The sequence below is a fragment of the Saccoglossus kowalevskii genome, chromosome 6 (genome assembly GCF_978046115.1).
Source record: "Saccoglossus kowalevskii chromosome 6, keSacKowa6.1, whole genome shotgun sequence".
Classification (NCBI taxonomy): domain Eukaryota; kingdom Metazoa; phylum Hemichordata; class Enteropneusta; family Harrimaniidae; genus Saccoglossus; species Saccoglossus kowalevskii.
Genome location: NC_140646.1, coordinates 209,504 through 234,269, shown reverse-complemented (window position 1 = coordinate 234,269; position 24,766 = coordinate 209,504). Strand labels below are relative to the sequence as shown.

Below are 24,766 nucleotides of genomic sequence, written 5' to 3'. Positions count from 1 at the left end.
GAATAGTGTTTATCTTTGGAAGGAATTAAATGATAACATCTTATCTGTATACTGTCAACGATTCTGATATAACGGGTGATAAGCTTCCAGTTGCAAACAATGCGTGTTTATCTAGCATCCATTGTCAGCATTATTGTCAGTCGAGACTTCGTCGGAGAAACATGGTCATACAGTACTCATTTCGCCCAACCTTCCGCTTTTACATTGACCGCTTATCGCTTAATTTCCGACCACGCGGTCTTGTCCGACCGGAAACCGACCGCATTTTAATCGCGTTTTTTTTTTTTCGCTCGCTCGCTCATTGAAAACATTGACTGCTCGCCCAAACACTGAAAATTGGCACATGGGTGGTCGAAATGGTGGTTTTGATAGTAAAGTGTGAACATACAACTAGTATTAACTATTATTACATTCTGAACGACACTTCAAATCTAATAGTTGTATTACACTTGTATCGTGAAAGCAACTGAACTGGGACCTCTTGTTACGTGTTTTTGGTGCTTGTTCTAGATGTAATATTTTTTTTAATTTTAATGAGACAGTTACGTGAAAAAAGCCTAGGTAACTCCTTTTGACAGAGCAGAAAAACGAGGAAATGTTAGTGATTAATTCCAAAAATAATGATACAGAATCCACATCGGTCCTCGTCTGGTAAAATTTGACATTCAATTTTTAAAATTAAGTCACGATCATTGAATGAGCTCGGTCTATACCGTATACGTACCGCAAAAGTGTTCCCACGAAAAATACTAAAAATGGCCACATGCCCTGAAAAAATCGAACAGAGCTTGACATGTATGAATAATTTATTGGGCTTAAAAGAAAAACGTGTCAAATTTAGTTATAGCCATAACTATTTGGTGGCCAGTTGATGAACAATTCGAAACTCAGGATTCACATGGAAGTCCTTCAAGGCTGAAAATCATCGACCCTACTCTGGTTTACTTTATTTCACAACTTGCAGAGAAAACTGATTCACGTGAACTCTAATGTATCTTAGCCTAGTATTTTCTTTTTGAACTAAGGTCAAATTCCATCAGTTTGTCAAAATATATGTTTTTCAACGAATAATTTTGAAGCCTGTCACAGCACAAAAAACTATGTGAATCGACGCCGGCGATTGGATTGTGCGACGACCCTTCAATTAGCGTCAAATATGCTTTGTTACAACATCATTGATTGGCTGAGAGTCACCTGATCGGAGCACGACCTGAGTCACAGAACCATATTTGTCCGTATTATCAACAGGACTTTGCATAACCACACCCACATTTTCAATCTTTTTTAGCGCGGAAGTTGCCAACAAATGTAAAAAAAAAATCATGAATTTCATGGATTTGAATAAAATAAAGCAAGCGATTGATAAGGATGATTATTAATATTTTCCCCGATGCTCTTCGAATTTTTATTTTTTTTTATTTCAAGGTAAGAAATGGCTAGTTGAAGTTGCATCGTCTTCAATGCAGTTGTTTCACCGCGAACAACTCTAGCTCTGTTTTGAGCATGGTTTAGTTTTGCGATGTAAAATAAAATATATATTAAAATAATAATACTTGATTAATTATTTGGGGTTTCAGCCCACAAATTACGGACATGATCTCCATGAATTACGGTCAATGTTTGTCTTCTCTCGGCTGATTGTCACGGTGTTGATCGACGCCCTTCCTAAACTCAGTATGGAGAAACCAACGGGGATCGACATTCCAAACAAACAATCGAAATTATCAACGAAAGACGAGATTTTTCTAGATATTTACATACTGTCATGACAAACATATGTAAAATTAACAAATACACAAAGAGGTGTAATATTAGGTTTTATTTTAGGCTTAGAAATATTTTCTTTCACTCAGTCCATGCATGTAACTGCCATTTAGTTTTACAGTCCTTCAGCATCGGGGGAAAACAACAATAATTATACAAAACACATTGCGAAGACTCAACAATCAGGAAAGAAACCCCAGACAACCATGTCGTACTTGTGTTGAAATACATTTTGTATTTCACGTCAGAATATTGTTTAAAATAAAATATTCAGTCCAAGCCAAATCGAGGTCAAAGGGTCAGGTTGCGTGCATATAATTATATATATTTAAAACAAAAAGTATTTGAACTTTTGTCAGCTGTTCAACATCTATAAAAAACAGACAGACAATTATAAGACAATGTGAACCTCGGAAATTATTCTGTTAGTCCGAATTTTAAATGCGCGCGAGCGAGCAGGTGGGCGGTGATATTTTGGGGTTTGCGCGTTCAAAAATAAAGCGGAAATTGTCCCGTCGAATTCAACAAGCGGTCGCAAAAGCGAGAGAAAAAGGTGATTGGAAAGCGGAAGCGGGCGGGAGGTTGTGCAAAAGGAGTACTGTAACTTTGCACAACTTTCTTTTAAATCGTTTTATTTTCCAAGTCAATATTCTATTTTACTAATACATTTTTTTCTAACGCAATGGCGAAGAAAAGAAAGAAAGCGTTGACAGACGAGGCAAAGAAAAATCTGCCACTCAGTGTCGCACTCTGACACAGCAATTGTTTTTCAAATATCGGCCATTTTGTTTCACCATGAAAACCGTTTTATTAGATGTCTTATCAGAGACACTTGAACTTGAAGGATTAGCTTGTTTGTAAACTGTCAGCGTGTACAGTGGGACAGTAATGTTTGTCAGAGGATTATCCCTCGTTGTTCGTTTGCATAACAATGGAAAACCCGAACGTTCCTGGAGTACGGACTCAAATGCCAGCAGTTTTCTTCATTTTTCACGCTCGAGCTTGAAATTATTCATTATTTGACACCCTTCATGAGTTCTATGATATCAGTGGTTAATATGTTTGGCCATTTTTAGTGTATATTTATAGTAATGAAGCAAATCTACAGTGTTTTATTAACCAAAACTGTTTTTCGCGTTTTTCTCTAGTTGAAGTTTTGATCGAGTACGACTCATTGGGACCGCCGCCAAATCAAGTGCGTTCGGACTAGGACATTCAAACTTGCAGTTATCGTTCAAAAGATAATGATGGTGCGAAATATGTCTGGGTTTTTAAAGAAAATGCTTTGTCACAGAATTATAGTCTGTTAAAGGTGTCAAGTATGAAATAATTTGGGGGACAAAAAAACAAACCTGCATAGAAATCGGAATAATAGGTCTTATGATTATCGGAGACGCATTTCAATGGACTTGATTACGGACAATGCATGACGTAAATTTCACCAGGAAATTCCGCAGTGTGCTCTCACAATCGCGGACTTAGTCATTTTTACAAGGTTCGCCATGTTTGATGTCACGTGATAATTATGTAAACAATGTCTGTCCAGTTTGTGCGAACTTGCACCTCTATACTTAGTCTTTTGATATATATAACCTAAATTACTGTTCTGAACGAGTCAACAGACAGAGAATGTTTTATTTAAAAACGTCACAAAACCTTCTCGCTACCTTAAGAACTTGTAATTGTTGGAATTAATCAAATGAGAGTTGTCTACACCAAAGTAAGTTTCAAATACTTGTCCATACATTTTTTTTCTCAATTTAACAACTTGTAATTTGTAGAGTAAAGTAAATTAAACGTGATTTTTCTACACCAAAATAAGTCTAAATTAAAGCCGCAAGCGGCGTCACCGGGGCCCAAGCTGACAAGATTCTGTTTCATAATTAATGAGGTCACATGTTAGACAATCAGGTAGCTTGTATTATCTGTAACATGAGGTCGAAATGAAATTGGTACCATGTATTTACGTGGTTTGGTTATCGAAATAGGGTTTTCAGGATATATAATGAGCCATGTTCTTATGCACAATAATGAGATTACATAATCATATATAGCCATTTCTAATGTCAGTTACATCTTTCATTCAATGTCTTCATAATGACACTAGTTACATGTCCTGCTCTGCGACAGTGTTTCAGATATGACTGCTATGCATATTAATGAGTTCACATGACCATATATGGTCATCTGTTATTTTAATCAAATCTCTTGTTCACTGTTGTCATAATAACACAGGATTCATCTTCCCAACTCCAACAGTGTTTAAGATATAATGGTTATGCATGTTAATGAGTTCACATGACCATATATGGTCATCTGTTATTTTAATCAAATCTCTTGTTCACTGTTGTCATAATAACACAGGATTCATCTTCCTAACTGCAACAGTGTTTAAGATATAATGGTTATGCATATTAATGAGGTTAGAAGCCCCCACCCCATGGGCACGTAGCCACACGACCTAGCCATGTGACATTCAGGGAAAAGAATGCGACTTTTGAGTAGAATTGACATACACAATTTTAGCCAAATCTGACCAATACAACACATGTAATTGCACAAGTTTCATTTTCACAAAATCCAAGATGGCGGCCAAACCACGTGACTTATCGAAAATATATTATTTTTCTCACATGTAGCAATGTTCAGGCATGTTATATTCAAAACCAGCAGTTAATTGGTTGAATCACCTCTGAGAAACAAATGCCCAAACTTTTGGTCAATTTTGCCAAAAATCCAAGATGGCGGGCAAACCATGTGACTGATCTGAAATCTGTTTTAGGTTTCTGAAAGAGTTTGATATACAGATGCCATGCAGCAATATTGAACGTAATCCCTCAAGTGTGGCATGAGTAAAAAACTACTTCCTGTTTAGAAGAAACCCAAAATGGCGGCCAAACCATGTGACCAATCATAACAATTTTTTCAAGCGTAAATGGGCTTCATATATAGAAGCCAAATACTACATATGAGAGCATTCTGCATAGTGGTTCTGAAGAAGAAGATTTTCAAGTGTTTTTTGCCGTTTTTAGGAAAAACAAAATGGCGGGAAAAGTCACATGACCGCTAAAGTTTTTATTGCTGATATCTATTGCACATGAGTTGTACTATATGCCATAAAAAAATCTAGACACCTAGACCCTCAGAAAGTGGTCAAACAGCCACTTCCTGTTTAACTTCAATCCAATATGGCTGCCAAACTAATTGACCAATCAAAATTCTAAAAGCATGTTGCACCAGTTCACATTAGGGACCATCAGTATACAGCATTATCAGACCATTCTCTTCAGCGGTTTTCTCAAACGGCTTGACGAAAAAAGTTACGGAAGAAAGAAAGAAAGAAGAAAAAACTGAACAATTAAAGCTGCAAGCAGCATCACAGGGGCCCAAGTATACATGCCATAAATAATGTCAAATGATACACATGATACACAATTAGTTTGAATGATTAGTACCATGAGGTCGAAATGCAGTTGGTTCCATATATTTATTAGAGATATAAAGGTTATAAATATATGGTCATCTTCTGTTATTTTAATCAAATCTCTTGTTCAACATAGTCATGATAACACAGGATTCATCTTCCTAACTGCAACAGTGTTTGAGATACAACGATTATGCATATTAATGAGCTTACATGACCATATATGGTCATCTGTTATTTTATTCAAATCTCTTGTTTAACATCATCATAATAACACAGGTTTCATCTTTCTACCTGCAACAGTGCTTGAGATATAACAGTTATGCATATTAATGAGTTCACATGACCATATATGGTCATATGTTATTTTAATCAAATCTAAGGTTCACTGTTGTCATGATAACACAGGAATCATCTTCCTACCTGCAACAGTGCTTGAGATATAACAGTTATGCATATTAATGAGTTCACATGACCATATATGGTAATCTGTTATTTTAATGAAATTGCTTGTTCACTGTTGTCATGATAACACAGGAATCATCTTCCTAACTGCAACAGTGCTTGAGATATAGCAGCTATGCATATTAATGAGGTTAGAAGCCCCCACCCCATGGGCGTGTAGCCATATGACCTAGCCATATGCCATTCAGGGGAAAGAATGTATCTAAAGAGTAGAATACACATACAAAATTTTATTCCAATCGGACTAATACAAAACATGTAGTTGCATAATTTCAATTTTCACAAAATGCAAGATGGCGGCCAAACCACGTGACTTATCGAAAATATATTATTTTTTTCATATGCAGTTGAGGCCAGGCATGGTAAATATAAAAACATCTAGTAGATTCGTTGACTCACCTCTGAGAAACAAATGCCCAAACTTTTAATCAATTTTGCTTAAAATCCAAGATGGCGGCCAAACCATGTGACTGATCTGAAATTTTTTTTAGGTTTCTGAAAGGGTTAGTTAGAGACATGCCATGACGCAATATTTGAGATAATCGCTCAAGTGCGGCATGAGTAAAAAACTACTTCCTGTTGAGAACAAACCCAAAATGGCAGCCAAACCACGTGACCAATCATAATGAATTTCTCAAATCTAAATCTGCTCCATATGTAGAAGCTAAGTACTGAATATGAGAACATTTTACTTGGCGGTTCTGAAGAAAAAGATTTTAAAGTGTTTTTTGCCGTTTTTAGGAAAAACAAAATGGCGGGAAAAGTCACATGACCGCTAAAGTTTTTATTTCTGATATTTATTACACATGAGTTGTACTATATACCATAAAAAAATCTAGACGCCTAGACCCTCAGAAAGTGGTCAAACAGCCACTTCCGGTTTTATTTCAATTCAATATGGCTGCCAAACTAATTGGCCAATCAAAATTCTGAAAGCATGTTGCACCAGTTCACATTAGGGACTATCAGTATAGAGCATTATCAGACTATTCCGTTCAGCGGTTTTCTCAAACGGCTTGACGAAAAAAGTTACGGAAGAAAGAAGAAAGAAGAAAGAAGAAAGAAAAAACCGAACAATAAGAATAGGGGCCACGCCCTACAGGCTTGGGCCCCTAAATATTTGTCCACACATTTAGTCTCTCAATTTAACAACTTGTAATGGTGTAAAATAATTAAACGAGAGCTGTCTACACCAAAATAAGTCTAAAATATTTGTCCGCACATTTATTCTCTCAATTTAACAACTTGTAATTGTGGGAATTAATCGAACTAGAGCTGTCTACACCAAAGAAAGTCTAAAATATTTGTCCATACATTTATTCTCTCAATTTAACAACTTGTAATGGTGTAAAATAATTAAACGAGAGCTGTCTACACCAAAATAAGTCTAAAATATTTGTCCGCACATTTATTCTCTCAATTTAACAACTTGTAATTGTGGGAATTAATCAAACGAGAGCAGTCTACACCAAAATAAGTCTGAAATATTTGTTCGCACACTTATTCTCTAAGTCCTCGAGGCGGAGAGAAAGGAACCAGAGTGATGGACGGCTACCTGTGGCGTTGCCAGGTGGCCTCGGTCACGTGGGTTTGTGACGTAAGGGGTAAAAGAATCTTGAGGTCATGGGGCTTCCCCTGACCTGGATTCTATCTCTCCGTCACTGGCAGAATCGCTGATTAATGCCTACAGTTCAAAATAGTCATTTTGACTGACCGGAGTCTATGGTGGGTATGAACTATGTGAATAGGCGGGTTCGAAGAACCCTCGCCTAAGTCTAAAATATTTGTCCATACATTTATTCTCTCAATTTAACAACTTGTAATGGTGTAAAATAATTAAACGAGAGTTGTCTACACCAAAATAAGTCTAAAATATTTGTCCGCACATTTATTCTCTCAATTTAACAACTTGTAATTGTGGGAATTAATCGAACTAGAGCTGTCTACACCAAAGAAAGTCTAAAATATTTGTCCACACATTTATTCTCTCAATTTAACAACTTGTAATGGTGTAAAATAATTAAACGAGAGTTGTCTACACGAAAATTAATCTCAAATATTTGTCCATACATTTATTCTCTCAATTTAACAACTTGTAATGGTGTAAAATAATTAAACGAGAGCTATCTACACCAAAATAAGTCTAAAATATTTGTCCGCACATTTATTCTCTCAATTTAACAACTTGTAATGGTGTAAAATAATTAAACGAGAGCTGTCTACACCAAAATAAGTCTAAAATATTTGTCCGCACATTTATTCTCTCAATTTAACAACTTGTAATTGTGGGAATTAATCAAACGAGAGCAGTCTACACCAAAATAAGTCTAAAATATTTGTCCGCACACTTATTCTCTCAATTTAACAACTTGTAATGGTGTAAAATAATTTAACGAGAGCTGTCTACACCAAAATAAGTCTAAAATATTTGTCCATACATTTATTCTCTCAATTTAACAACTTGTAATGGTATAAAATAATTAAACAAGAGCTGTCTACACCAAAATAAGTCTAAAATATTTGTCCGCACATTTATTCTCTCAATTTAACAACTTGTAATGGTGTAAAATAATTAAACGAGAGCTGTCTACACCAAAATAAGTCTAAAATATTTGTCCGCACATTTATTCTCTCAATTTAACAACTTGTAATGGTGTAAAATAATTAAACGAGAGCTGTCTACACCAAAATAAGTCTAAAATATTTGTCCGCACATTTATTCTCTCAATTTAACAACTTGTAATGGTATAAAATAATTAAACGAGAGCTGTCTACACCAAAATAAGTCTAAAATATTTGTCCGCACACTTATTCTCTCAATTTAACAACTTGTAATGGTGTAAAATAATTTAACGAGAGCTGTCTACACCAAAATAAGTCTAAAATATTTGTCCATACATTTATTCTCTCAATTTAACAACTTGTAATGGTATAAAATAATTAAACGAGAGCTGTCTACACCAAAATAAGTCTAAAATATTTGTCCGCACACTTATTCTCTCAATTTAACAACTTGTAATGGTGTAAAATAATTTAACGAGAGCTGTCTACACCAAAATAAGTCTAAAATATTTGTCCATACATTTATTCTCTCAATTTAACAACTTGTAATGGTATAAAATAATTAAACGAGAGCTGTCTACACCAAAATAAGTCTAAAATATTTGTCCACACACTTATTCTCTCAATTTAACAACTTGTAATGGTGTAAAATAATTTAACGAGAGCTGTCTACACCAAAATAAGTCTAAAATATTTGTCCATACATTTATTCTCTCAATTTAACAACTTGTAATGGTATAAAATAATTAAACGAGAGCAGTCTACACCAAAATAAGTCTAAAATATTTGTCCGCACATTTATTCTCTCAATTTAACAACTTGTAATTGTGGGAATTAATCAAACGAGAGCAGTCTACACCAAAATAAGTCTAAAATATTTGTCCGCACACTTATTCTCTCAATTTAACAACTTGTAATGGTGTAAAATAATTAAACGAGAGCTATCTACACCAAAATAAGTCTAAAATATTTGTCCGCACATTTATTCTCTCAATTTAACAACTTGTAATGGTGTAAAATAATTAAACGAGAGCTATCTACACCAAAATAAGTCTAAAATATTTGTCCGCACATTTATTCTCTCAATTTAACAACTTGTAATGGTGTAAAATAATTAAACGAGAGCTATCTACACCAAAATAAGTCTAAAATATTTGTCCGCACATTTATTCTCTCAATTTAACAACTTGTAATGGTGTAAAATAATTAAACGAGAGCTGTCTACACGAAAATAAGTCTAAAATATTTGTCTATACATTTATTCTCTCAATTTAACAACTTGTAATGATGTAAAATAATTAAACGAGAGCTGTCTACACCAAAATAAGTCTAAAATATTTGTCCATACATTTATTCTCTCAATTTAACAACTTGTAATGGTGTAAAATAATTAAACGAGAGCTATCTACACCAAAATAAGTCTAAAATATTTGTCCGCACATTTATTCTCTCAATTTAACAACTTGTAATGGTGTAAAATAATTAAACGAGAGCTGTCTACACGAAAATAAGTCTAAAATATTTGTCCGCACATTTATTCTCTCAATTTAACAACTTGTAATTGTGGGAATTAATCAAACGAGAGCAGTCTACACCAAAATAAGTCTAAAATATTTGTCCGCACACTTATTCTCTCAATTTAACAACTTGTAATGGTGTAAAATAATTTAACGAGAGCTGTCTACACCAAAATAAGTCTAAAATATTTGTCCATACATTTATTCTCTCAATTTAACAACTTGTAATGGTATAAAATAATTAAACGAGAGCTGTCTACACCAAAATAAGTCTAAAATATTTGTCCGCACATTTATTCTCTCAATTTAACAACTTGTAATGGTGTAAAATAATTAAAGGAGAGCTGTCTACACGAAAATAAGTCTAAAATATTTGTCTGCACATTTATTCTCTCAATTTAACAACTTGTAATTGTGGGAATTAATCAAACGAGAGCAGTCTACACCAAAATAAGTCTGAAATATTTGTTCGCACACTTATTCTCTAAGTCCTCGAGGCGGAGAGAAAGGAACCAGAGTGATGGACGGCTACCTGTGGCGTTGCCAGGTGGCCTCGGTCACGTGGGTTTGTGACGTAAGGGGTAAAAGAATCTTGAGGTCATGGGGCTTCCCCTGACCTGGATTCTATCTCTCCGTCACTGGCAGAATCACTGATTAATGCCTACAGTTCAAAATAGTCATTTTGACTGACCGGAGTCTATGGTGGGTATGAACTATGTGAATAGGCGGGTTCGAAGAACCCTCGCCTAAGTCTAAAATATTTGTCCATACATTTATTCTCTCAATTTAACAACTTGTAATGGTGTAAAATAATTAAACGAGAGTTGTCTACACCAAAATAAGTCTAAAATATTTGTCCGCACATTTATTCTCTCAATTTAACAACTTGTAATTGTGGGAATTAATCGAACTAGAGCTGTCTACACCAAAGAAAGTCTAAAATATTTGTCCACACATTTATTCTCTCAATTTAACAACTTGTAATGGTGTAAAATAATTAAACGAGAGTTGTCTACACGAAAATTAATCTCAAATATTTGTCCATACATTTATTCTCTCAATTTAACAACTTGTAATGGTGTAAAATAATTAAACGAGAGCTATCTACACCAAAATAAGTCTAAAATATTTGTCCGCACATTTATTCTCTCAATTTAACAACTTGTAATGGTGTAAAATAATTAAACGAGAGCTGTCTACACCAAAATAAGTCTAAAATATTTGTCCGCACATTTATTCTCTCAATTTAACAACTTGTAATTGTGGGAATTAATCAAACGAGAGCAGTCTACACCAAAATAAGTCTAAAATATTTGTCCGCACACTTATTCTCTCAATTTAACAACTTGTAATGGTGTAAAATAATTTAACGAGAGCTGTCTACACCAAAATAAGTCTAAAATATTTGTCCATACATTTATTCTCTCAATTTAACAACTTGTAATGGTATAAAATAATTAAACAAGAGCTGTCTACACCAAAATAAGTCTAAAATATTTGTCCGCACATTTATTCTCTCAATTTAACAACTTGTAATGGTGTAAAATAATTAAACGAGAGCTGTCTACACCAAAATAAGTCTAAAATATTTGTCCGCACATTTATTCTCTCAATTTAACAACTTGTAATGGTGTAAAATAATTAAACGAGAGCTGTCTACACCAAAATAAGTCTAAAATATTTGTCCGCACATTTATTCTCTCAATTTAACAACTTGTAATGGTATAAAATAATTAAACGAGAGCTGTCTACACCAAAATAAGTCTAAAATATTTGTCCGCACACTTATTCTCTCAATTTAACAACTTGTAATGGTGTAAAATAATTTAACGAGAGCTGTCTACACCAAAATAAGTCTAAAATATTTGTCCATACATTTATTCTCTCAATTTAACAACTTGTAATGGTATAAAATAATTAAACGAGAGCTGTCTACACCAAAATAAGTCTAAAATATTTGTCCGCACACTTATTCTCTCAATTTAACAACTTGTAATGGTGTAAAATAATTTAACGAGAGCTGTCTACACCAAAATAAGTCTAAAATATTTGTCCATACATTTATTCTCTCAATTTAACAACTTGTAATGGTATAAAATAATTAAACGAGAGCTGTCTACACCAAAATAAGTCTAAAATATTTGTCCACACACTTATTCTCTCAATTTAACAACTTGTAATGGTGTAAAATAATTTAACGAGAGCTGTCTACACCAAAATAAGTCTAAAATATTTGTCCATACATTTATTCTCTCAATTTAACAACTTGTAATGGTATAAAATAATTAAACGAGAGCAGTCTACACCAAAATAAGTCTAAAATATTTGTCCGCACACTTATTCTCTCAATTTAACAACTTGTAATTGTGGGAATTAATCAAACGAGAGCTGTCTACACCAAAATAAGTCTAAAATATTTCTCCGCACATTTATTCTCTCAATTTAACAACTTGTAATGGTGTAAAATAATTAAACGAGAGCTGTCTACACCAAAATAAGTCTAAAATATTTGTCCATACATTTATTCTCTCAATTTAACAACTTGTAATGGTGTAAAATAATTAAACGAGAGCTGTCTACACCAAAATAAGTCTAAAATATTTGTCCGCACATTTATTCTCTCAATTTAACAACTTGTAATTGTGGGAATTAATCAAACGAGAGCAGTCTACACCAAAATAAGTCTAAAATATTTGTCCGCACACTTATTCTCTCAATTTAACAACTTGTAATGGTGTAAAATAATTAAACGAGAGCTATCTACACCAAAATAAGTCTAAAATATTTGTCCGCACATTTATTCTCTCAATTTAACAACTTGTAATGGTGTAAAATAATTAAACGAGAGCTATCTACACCAAAATAAGTCTAAAATATTTGTCCGCACATTTATTCTCTCAATTTAACAACTTGTAATGGTGTAAAATAATTAAACGAGAGCTATCTACACCAAAATAAGTCTAAAATATTTGTCCGCACATTTATTCTCTCAATTTAACAACTTGTAATGGTGTAAAATAATTAAACGAGAGCTGTCTACACGAAAATAAGTCTAAAATATTTGTCTATACATTTATTCTCTCAATTTAACAACTTGTAATGGTGTAAAATAATTAAACGAGAGCTGTCTACACCAAAATAAGTCTAAAATATTTGTCCATACATTTATTCTCTCAATTTAACAACTTGTAATGGTGTAAAATAATTAAACGAGAGCTATCTACACCAAAATAAGTCTAAAATATTTGTCCGCACATTTATTCTCTCAATTTAACAACTTGTAATGGTGTAAAATAATTAAACGAGAGCTGTCTACACGAAAATAAGTCTAAAATATTTGTCCGCACATTTATTCTCTCAATTTAACAACTTGTAATTGTGGGAATTAATCAAACGAGAGCAGTCTACACCAAAATAAGTCTAAAATATTTGTCCGCACACTTATTCTCTCAATTTAACAACTTGTAATGGTGTAAAATAATTTAACGAGAGCTGTCTACACCAAAATAAGTCTAAAATATTTGTCCATACATTTATTCTCTCAATTTAACAACTTGTAATGGTATAAAATAATTAAACGAGAGCTGTCTACACCAAAATAAGTCTAAAATATTTGTCCGCACATTTATTCTCTCAATTTAACAACTTGTAATGGTGTAAAATAATTAAACGAGAGCTGTCTACACGAAAATAAGTCTAAAATATTTGTCTGCACATTTATTCTCTCAATTTAACAACTTGTAATTGTGGGAATTAATCAAACGAGAGCAGTCTACACCAAAATAAGTCTGAAATATTTGTTCGCACACTTATTCTCTAAGTCCTCGAGGCGGAGAGAAAGGAACCAGAGTGATGGACGGCTACCTGTGGCGTTGCCAGGTGGCCTCGGTCACGTGGGTTTGTGACGTAAGGGGTAAAAGAATCTTGAGGTCATGGGGCTTCCCCTGACCTGGATTCTATCTCTCCGTCACTGGCAGAATCGCTGATTAATGCCTACAGTTCAAAATAGTCATTTTGACTGACCGGAGTCTATGGTGGGTATGAACTATGTGAATAGGCGGGTTCGAAGAACCCTCGCCTAAGTCTAAAATATTTGTCCATACATTTATTCTCTCAATTTAACAACTTGTAATGGTGTAAAATAATTAAACGAGAGTTGTCTACACCAAAATAAGTCTAAAATATTTGTCCGCACATTTATTCTCTCAATTTAACAACTTGTAATTGTGGGAATTAATCAAACGAGAGCTGTCTACACCAAAATAAGTCTAAAATATTTGTCTGCACACTTATTCTCTCAATTTAACAACTTGTAATTGTGGGAATTAATCGAACGAGAGCTGTCTACACGAAAATTAATCTCAAATATTTGTCCATACATTTATTCTCTCAATTTAACAACTTGTAATGGTGTAAAATAATTAAACGAGAGCTATCTACACCAAAATAAGTCTAAAATATTTGTCCGCACATTTATTCTCTCAATTTAACAACTTGTAATGGTGTAAAATAATTAAACGAGAGCTGTCTACACGAAAATAAGTCTAAAATATTTGTCCGCACATTTATTCTCTCAATTTAACAACTTGTAATTGTGGGAATTAATCAAACGAGAGCAGTCTACACCAAAATAAGTCTAAAATATTTGTCCGCACACTTATTCTCTCAATTTAACAACTTGTAATGGTGTAAAATAATTTAACGAGAGCTGTCTACACCAAAATAAGTCTAAAATATTTGTCCATACATTTATTCTCTCAATTTAACAACTTGTAATGGTATAAAATAATTAAACGAGAGCTGTCTACACCAAAATAAGTCTAAAATATTTGTCCATACATTTATTCTCTCAATTTAACAACTTGTAATGGTGTAAAATAATTAAACGAGAGCTGTCTACACCAAAATAAGTCTAAAATATTTGTCCATACATTTATTCTCTCAATTTAACAACTTGTAATGGTGTAAAATAATTAAACGAGAGCTGTCTACACCAAAATAAGTCTAAAATATTTGTCCGCACATTTATTCTCTCAATTTAACAACTTGTAATGGTGTAAAATAATTAAACGAGAGCTGTCTACACGAAAATAAGTCTAAAATATTTGTCCGCACATTTATTCTCTCAATTTAACAACTTGTAATTGTGGGAATTAATCAAACGAGAGCAGTCTACACCAAAATAAGTCTAAAATATTTGTCCGCACACTTATTCTCTCAATTTAACAACTTGTAATGGTGTAAAATAATTAAACGAGAGCTATCTACACCAAAATAAGTCTAAAATATTTGTCCGCACATTTATTCTCTCAATTTAACAACTTGTAATGGTGTAAAATAATTAAACGAGAGCTATCTACACCAAAATAAGTCTAAAATATTTGTCCGCACATTTATTCTCTCAATTTAACAACTTGTAATGGTGTAAAATAATTAAACGAGAGCTGTCTACACGAAAATAAGTCTAAAATATTTGTCCATACATTTATTCTCTCAATTTAACAACTTGTAATGGTGTAAAATAATTAAACGAGAGCTGTCTACACCAAAATAAGTCTAAAATATTTGTCCATACATTTATTCTCTCAATTTAACAACTTGTAATGGTGTAAAATAATTAAACGAGAGCTATCTACACCAAAATAAGTCTAAAATATTTGTCCGCACATTTATTCTCTCAATTTAACAACTTGTAATGGTGTAAAATAATTAAACGAGAGCTGTCTACACGAAAATAAGTCTAAAATATTTGTCCGCACATTTATTCTCTCAATTTAACAACTTGTAATTGTGGGAATTAATCAAACGAGAGCAGTCTACACCAAAATAAGTCTAAAATATTTGTCCGCACACTTATTCTCTCAATTTAACAACTTGTAATTGTGAGAATTAATCAAACGAGAGCTGTCTACACCAAAATAAGTCTAAAATATTTGTCCGCACACTTATTCTCTCAATTTAACAACTTGTAATGGTGTAAAATAATTAAACGAGAGCTGTCTACACCAAAATAAGTATAAAATATTTGTCCATACATTTATTCTCTCAATTTAACAACTTGTAATGGTGTAAAATAATTAAACGAGAGCTATCTACACCAAAATAAGTCTAAAATATTTGTCCGCACATTTATTCTCTCAATTTAACAACTTGTAATGGTGTAAAATAATTAAACGAGAGCTGTCTACACCAAAATAAGTCTAAAATATTTGTCCGCACATTTATTCTCTCAATTTAACAACTTGTAATTGTGGGAATTAATCAAACGAGAGCAGTCTACACCAAAAGAAGTCTAAAATATTTGTCCGCACACTTATTCTCTCAATTTAACAACTTGTAATTGTGAGAATTAATCAAACGAGAGCTGTCTACACCAAAATAAGTCTAAAATATTTGTCCGCACACTTATTCTCTCAATTTAACAACTTGTAATGGTGTAAAATAATTTAACGAGAGCTGTCTACACCAAAATAAGTCTAAAATATTTGTCCATACATTTATTCTCTCAATTTAACAACTTGTAATGGTGTAAAATAATTAAACGAGAGCTGTCTACACCAAAGAAAGTCTAAAATATTTCTCCGCACATTTATTCTCTCAATTTAACAACTTGTAATTGTGGGAATTAATCAAACGAGAGCAGTCTACACCAAAATAAGTCTAAAATATTTGTCCGCACACTTATTCTCTCAATTTAACAACTTGTAATGGTGTAAAATAATTTAACGAGAGCTGTCTACACCAAAATAAGTCTAAAATATTTGTCCATACATTTATTCTCTCAATTTAACAACTTGTAATGGTATAAAATAATTAAACGAGAGCTGTCTACACCAAAATAAGTCTAAAATATTTGTCCACACACTTATTCTCTCAATTTAACAACTTGTAATGGTGTAAAATAATTTAACGAGAGCTGTCTACACCAAAATAAGTCTAAAATATTTGTCCATACATTTATTCTCTCAATTTAACAACTTGTAATGGTATAAAATAATTAAACGAGAGCAGTCTACACCAAAATAAGTCTAAAATATTTGTCCGCACACTTATTCTCTCAATTTAACAACTTGTAATTGTGGGAATTAATCAAACGAGAGCTGTCTACACCAAAATAAGTCTAAAATATTTCTCCGCACATTTATTCTCTCAATTTAACAACTTGTAATGGTGTAAAATAATTAAACGAGAGCTGTCTACACCAAAATTAGTCTAAAATATTTGTCCGCACACTTATTCTCTCAATTTAACAACTTGTAATGGTGTAAAATAATTAAACGAGAGCTATCTACACCAAAATAAGTCTAAAATATTTGTCCGCACATTTATTCTCTCAATTTAACAACTTGTAATGGTGTAAAATAATTAAACGAGAGCTATCTACACCAAAATAAGTCTAAAATATTTGTCCGCACATTTATTCTCTCAATTTAACAACTTGTAATGGTGTAAAATAATTAAACGAGAGCTATCTACACCAAAATAAGTCTAAAATATTTGTCCGCACATTTATTCTCTCAATTTAACAACTTGTAATGGTGTAAAATAATTAAACGAGAGCTGTCTACACGAAAATAAGTCTAAAATATTTGTCCATACATTTATTCTCTCAATTTAACAACTTGTAATGGTGTAAAATAATTAAACGAGAGCTGTCTACACCAAAATAAGTCTAAAATATTTGTCCATACATTTATTCTCTCAATTTAACAACTTGTATTGGTGTAAAATAATTAAACGAGAGCTATCTACACCAAAATAAGTCTAAAATATTTGTCCGCACATTTATTCTCTCAATTTAACAACTTGTAATGGTGTAAAATAATTAAACGAGAGCTGTCTACACGAAAATAAGTCTAAAATATTTGTCCGCACATTTATTCTCTCAATTTAACAACTTGTAATTGTGGGAATTAATCAAACGAGAGCAGTCTACACCAAAATAAGTCTAAAATATTTGTCCGCACACTTATTCTCTCAATTTAACAACTTGTAATTGTGAGAATTAATCAAACGAGAGCTGTCTACACCAAAATAAGTCTAAAATATTTGTCCGCACACTTATTCTCTCAATTTAACAACTTGTAATGGTGTAAAATAATTAAACGAGAGCTGTCTACACCAAAATAAGTATAAAATATTTGTCCATACATTTATTCTCTCAATTTAACAACTTGTAATGGTGTAAAATAATTAAACGAGAGCTATCTACACCAAAATAAGTCTAAAATATTTGTCCGCACATTTATTCTCTCAATTTAACAACTTGTAATGGTGTAAAATAATTAAACGAGAGCTGTCTACACCAAAATAAGTCTAAAATATTTGTCCGCACATTTATTCTCTCAATTTAACAACTTGTAATTGTGGGAATTAATCAAACGAGAGCAGTCTACACCAAAAGAAGTCTAAAATATTTGTCCGCACACTTATTCTCTCAATTTAACAACTTGTAATTGTGAGAATTAATCAAACGAGAGCTGTCTACACCAAAATAAGTCTAAAATATTTGTCCGCACACTTATTCTCTCAATTTAACAACTTGTAATGGTGTAAAATAATTTAACGAGAGCTGTCTACACCAAAATAAGTCTAAAATATTTGTCCATACATTTATTCTCTCAATTTAACAACTTGTAATGGTGTAAAATAATTAAACGAGAGCTGTCTACACCAAAGAAAGTCTAAAATATTTCTCCGCACATTTATTCTCTCAATTTAACAACTTGTAATTGTGGGAATTAATCAAACGAGAGCAGTCTACACCAAAATAAGTCTAAAATATTTGTCCGCACACTTATTCTCTCAATTTAACAACTTGTAATGGTGTAAAATAATTAAACGAGAGTTGTCTACACCAAAATTAATCTCAAATATTTGTCCACACATTTATTCTCTCAATTTAACAACTTGTAATGGTGTAAAATAATTAAACGAGAGCTGTCTACACCAAAATAAGTCTAAAATATTTGTCCGCACATTGTTTTCTCAATTTAACAACTTGTAATGGTGTAAAATAATTAAACGAGAGCTGTCTACACCAAAATAAGTCTAAAATATTTGTCCATACATTTATTCTCTCAATTTAACAACTTGTAATGGTGTAAAATAATTAAACGAGAGCTGTCTACACCAAAATAAGTCTAAAATATTTGTCCATACATTTATTCTCTCAATTTAACAACTTGTAATGGTGTAAAATAATTAAACGAGAGCTATCTACACCAAAATAAGTCTAAAATATTTGTCCGCACATTTATTCTCTCAATTTAACAACTTGTAATGGTGTAAAATAATTAAACGAGAGCTGTCTACACGAAAATAAGTCTAAAATATTTGTCCGCACATTTATTCTCTCAATTTAACAACTTGTAATTGTGGGAATTAATCAAACGAGAGCAGTCTACACCAAAATAAGTCTAAAATATTTGTCCGCACACTTATTCTCTCAATTTAACAACTTGTAATTGTGAGAATTAATCAAACGAGAGCTGTCTACACCAAAATAAGTCTAAAATATTTGTCCGCACACTTATTCTCTCAATTTAACAACTTGTAATGGTGTAAAATAATTAAACGAGAGCTGTCTACACCAAAATAAGTATAAAATATTTGTCCATACATTTATTCTCTCAATTTAACAACTTGTAATGGTGTAAAATAATTAAACGAGAGCTATCTACACCAAAATAAGTCTAAAATATTTGTCCGCACATTTATTCTCTCAATTTAACAACTTGTAATGGTGTAAAATAATTAAATGAGAGCTGTCTACACCAAAATAAGTCTAAAATATTTGTCCGCACATTTATTCTCTCAATTTAACAACTTGTAATTGTGGGAATTAATCAAACGAGAGCAGTCTACACCAAAAGAAGTCTAAAATATTTGTCCGCACACTTATTCTCTCAATTTAACAACTTGTAATTGTGAGAATTAATCAAACGAGAGCTGTCTACACCAAAATAAGTCTAAAATATTTGTCCGCACACTTATTCTCTCAATTTAACAACTTGTAATGGTGTAAAATAATTTAACGAGAGCTGTCTACACCAAAATAAGTCTAAAATATTTGTCCATACATTTATTCTCTCAATTTAACAACTTGTAATGGTGTAAAATAATTAAACGAGAGCTGTCTACACCAAAGAAAGTCTAAAATATTTCTCCGCACATTTATTCTCTCAATTTAACAACTTGTAATTGTGGGAATTAATCAAACGAGAGCAGTCTACACCAAAATAAGTCTAAAATATTTGTCCGCACACTTATTCTCTCAATTTAACAACTTGTAATGGTGTAAAATAATTAAACGAGAGTTGTCTACACCAAAATTAATCTCAAATATTTGTCCACACATTTATTCTCTCAATTTAACAACTTGTAATGGTGTAAAATAATTAAACGAGAGCTGTCTACACCAAAATAAGTCTAAAATATTTCTCCGCACATTTATTCTCTCAATTTAACAACTTGTAATTGTGGGAATTAATCAAACGAGAGCAGTCTACACCAAAATAAGTCTAAAATATTTGTCCGCACACTTATTCTCTCAATTTAACAACTTGTAATGGTGTAAAATAATTAAACGAGAGTTGTCTACACCAAAATTAATCTCAAATATTTGTCCACACATTTATTCTCTCAATTTAACAACTTGTAATGGTGTAAAATAATTAAACGAGAGCTGTCTACACCAAAATAAGTCTAAAATATTTGTCCGCACATTGTTTTCTCAATTTAACAACTTGTAATGGTGTAAAATAATTAAACGAGAGCTGTCTACACCAAAATAAGTCTAAAATATTTGTCCATACATTTATTCTCTCAATTTAACAACTTGTAATGGTGTAAAATAATTAAACGAGAGCTGTCTACACCAAAATAAGTCTAAAATATTTGTCCATACATTTATTCTCTCAATTTAACAACTTGTAATGGTGTAAAATAATTAAACGAGAGCTATCTACACCAAAATAAGTCTAAAATATTTGTCCGCACATTTATTCTCTCAATTTAACAACTTGTAATGGTGTAAAATAATTAAACGAGAGCTGTCTACACGAAAATAAGTCTAAAATATTTGTCCGCACATTTATTCTCTCAATTTAACAACTTGTAATTGTGGGAATTAATCAAACGAGAGCAGTCTACACCAAAATAAGTCTAAAATATTTGTCCGCACACTTATTCTCTCAATTTAACAACTTGTAATTGTGAGAATTAATCAAACGAGAGCTGTCTACACCAAAATAAGTCTAAAATATTTGTCCGCACACTTATTCTCTCAATTTAACAACTTGTAATGGTGTAAAATAATTAAACGAGAGCTGTCTACACCAAAATAAGTATAAAATATTTGTCCATACATTTATTCTCTCAATTTAACAACTTGTAATGGTGTAAAATAATTAAACGAGAGCTATCTACACCAAAATAAGTCTAAAATATTTGTCCGCACATTTATTCTCTCAATTTAACAACTTGTAATGGTGTAAAATAATTAAATGAGAGCTGTCTACACCAAAATAAGTCTAAAATATTTGTCCGCACATTTATTCTCTCAATTTAACAACTTGTAATTGTGGGAATTAATCAAACGAGAGCAGTCTACACCAAAAGAAGTCTAAAATATTTGTCCGCACACTTATTCTCTCAATTTAACAACTTGTAATTGTGAGAATTAATCAAACGAGAGCTGTCTACACCAAAATAAGTCTAAAATATTTGTCCGCACACTTATTCTCTCAATTTAACAACTTGTAATGGTGTAAAATAATTTAACGAGAGCTGTCTACACCAAAATAAGTCTAAAATATTTGTCCATACATTTATTCTCTCAATTTAACAACTTGTAATGGTGTAAAATAATTAAACGAGAGCTGTCTACACCAAAGAAAGTCTAAAATATTTCTCCGCACATTTATTCTCTCAATTTAACAACTTGTAATTGTGGGAATTAATCAAACGAGAGCAGTCTACACCAAAATAAGTCTAAAATATTTGTCCGCACACTTATTCTCTCAATTTAACAACTTGTAATGGTGTAAAATAATTAAACGAGAGTTGTCTACACCAAAATTAATCTCAAATATTTGTCCACACATTTATTCTCTCAATTTAACAACTTGTAATGGTGTAAAATAATTAAACGAGAGCTGTCTACACCAAAATAAGTCTAAAATATTTCTCCGCACATTTATTCTCTCAATTTAACAACTTGTAATTGTGGGAATTAATCAAACGAGAGCAGTCTACACCAAAATAAGTCTAAAATATTTGTCCGCACACTTATTCTCTCAATTTAACAACTTGTAATGGTGTAAAATAATTAAACGAGAGTTGTCTACACCAAAATTAATCTCAAATATTTGTCCACACATTTATTGTCACAATTTAACCACTTGTTAATAGTGGAAATTACTTAAACGCGACTTGTTTAATCAGTTGACATCAATGCAGCTTACCCGCAGACAGTGCACAACAGAGTATCAGTATTGAGTAATTATTAACAGGAACGTGTCTTGGCATTAGGGTTAGGGTCGGGTCAGGTATGGCAACGGAATTATTAACAGGAACGTGTCTTGGCATTAGGGTTAGGGTCGGGTCAGGTATGGGCAACGGAATTATTAACAGGAACGTGTCTTGACATTAGGGTTAGGGTCGGGTCAGGTATGGGCAACGGAATTATTAACAGGAACGTGTCTTGACATTAGGGTTAGGGTCGGGTCAGGTATGGGCAACGGAATTATTAACAGGAACGTGTCTTGACATTAGGGTTAGGGTCGGGTCAGGTATGGCAACGGAATTATTAACAGGAACGTGTCTTGACATTAGGGTTAGGGTCGGGTCAGGTATGGCAACGGAATTATTAACAGGAACGTGTCTTGACATTAGGGTTAGGGTCGGGTCAGGTATGGGCAACGGAATTATTAACAGGAACGTGTCTTGACATTAGGGTTAGGGTCGGGTCAGGTATGGGCAACGGAATTATTAACAGGAACGTGTCTTGACATTAGGGTTAGGGTCGGGTCAGGTATGGGCAACGGAATTATTAACAGGAACGTGTCTTGACATTAGGGTTAGGGTCGGGTCAGGTATGGGCAACGGAATTATTAACAGGAACGTGTCTTGGCATTAGGGTTAGGGTCGGGTCAGGTAAGGGCAACGGAATTATTAACAGGAACGTGTCTTGGCATTAGGGTTAGGGTCGGGTCAGGTATGGGCAACACAAATGGCAAACACCCAATTGGCAAGATGTACACTAACGGGTTATGGCATGCATATAGCTTACACAAGTAAAAACACAAAATTGGCAATTTTTTGGACAATTGTAACTCAATAATAGAAATATGTTGTATTTCTATATATATATATACACACTATATAGTCTTATCAAATGCCAACACATCCAGTCAATCCATTGTGGTCTTGTGGTTCAGTTGTCTACACAGTGATCAGGAGGACCAGGGTTCAATTCTCATGTCTGCCCGTCTTTTCTCGCAAACACTAATTTGCAATAAAGCTAAATATAAAAACAAATTATTCATTTGCATGACTACCCATATGATTCAGTGGATATGTACAATGTAGGCAATGTGAGAGATCGCTGGTTCGAATCCAGTACGGTTAGTATGATTTTTGAATGCTAGTGAAAACATTGATCCTATAAGTAGGACTTAAATCCTATCATTTGCATGAAGACACTCGTGGTACAGTGGACAAGACAGTGCGCTGGGAACTCAAAGATTGCAAGTTTGAATCACGAACAGGACACTCCTACAAGACAAGATATGAAAGAAAAAAAGAACATAAACAGCAACTTCTGTATATCAAAAACTCAAGTCAGAAAAACAGAACACAAGAAACTACCTCACACAGAAGCCAGTCGAAGTCGTCGAAGAACGAACACAGTTGACAGCTGCAGGTCACGTGCAACAACAGACACGAGGAACAATGCTGCTCTCCAAATGGGTCCCTTCTTTTGTATTGACCCCCTAAGGATTGCTAATCCCCCTTTCTAACTCTTCCCCCAAAAATAATATATCGCCCCTTTTAGAATGTATTGATCCACAAATTAATGAATATTCATGAGCACAGAAACTGCTATGTCTTGAATAAATTAGCATAATTTTAAACAAATTTACATAAAGTGTAGGTACTCCTTCTGGAGTCCTGCCAATAATTACCAAGAACTATGAGTAATTACTATCAATTTCTTAGCAGGCAGTTCCTGACAAGTGAGTGCAGTTGAACTGATTTAATAAAAATAGAACTATAGAACTGACATAATCATAGAACGCAGAGCATATAAATAAACTGTGGGTATCTAGCCATTATTTCATGCACAAGTTAAGCTGGATTCATGTTGATGACATGCACTATTTGTGAGTCTTCACTGATTAATATCACTCAACACCATTTAAAGTTTTTCAGTCCAGAAAACAATTGCCTTATTATTCCACAACATTTCTGAAAATGACACTCATTATGAATGATCTGTCTTGATTCTCTTAATTTGTGAAACCAGAAACGAAATGTCACTGCTTATTCACCAGAAGTGCACTATTTCCAAACTCTTGGTATATTGATTTCTTCAAACTCTTTCCTCTATTTTCACATGTTATCTATAGAGCCAGCTCACTTTCCCTGAGGTCACTATAAATTATACCTATGATAGGTCCGCTGTTAAATCTATTATGGTATAAATTACAGCATTGACATAAGGGTCTGGCCTATACTTTAATGCTTCTTTATTAACATTAACATATGCAAGTAAGGACCCCTGGATCTATGTGACACATTACATCTATTCATATTGAAAAATCACATTTTTTGTCATTTTCTGCCTGACTGAGATAGCTGCAGAAAAAAAAAATAACTAAATACTTATTGGATTATTGTTTGTAGATATATTCCGTAGGTGTGTATTTCTTAAGCCTTTGTCACATGCAACGTAATATTACCGTAATTGGTATAGTACAGGTGTGATGGTTCAAATGGCAACAGTAACAGAAAGACTTCCCGAGCGGCA

General features: G+C 32.9%; 1 protein-coding gene across 1 annotated transcript in view; it reads left to right on the top strand.

Moving 5' to 3' along the window:
- Positions 1-24,766, top strand: part of LOC102802424 (BBSome complex member BBS4-like) — a 70,771-nt gene that overhangs the window by 2,049 nt on the left and 43,956 nt on the right. The window lies entirely within an intron of this gene.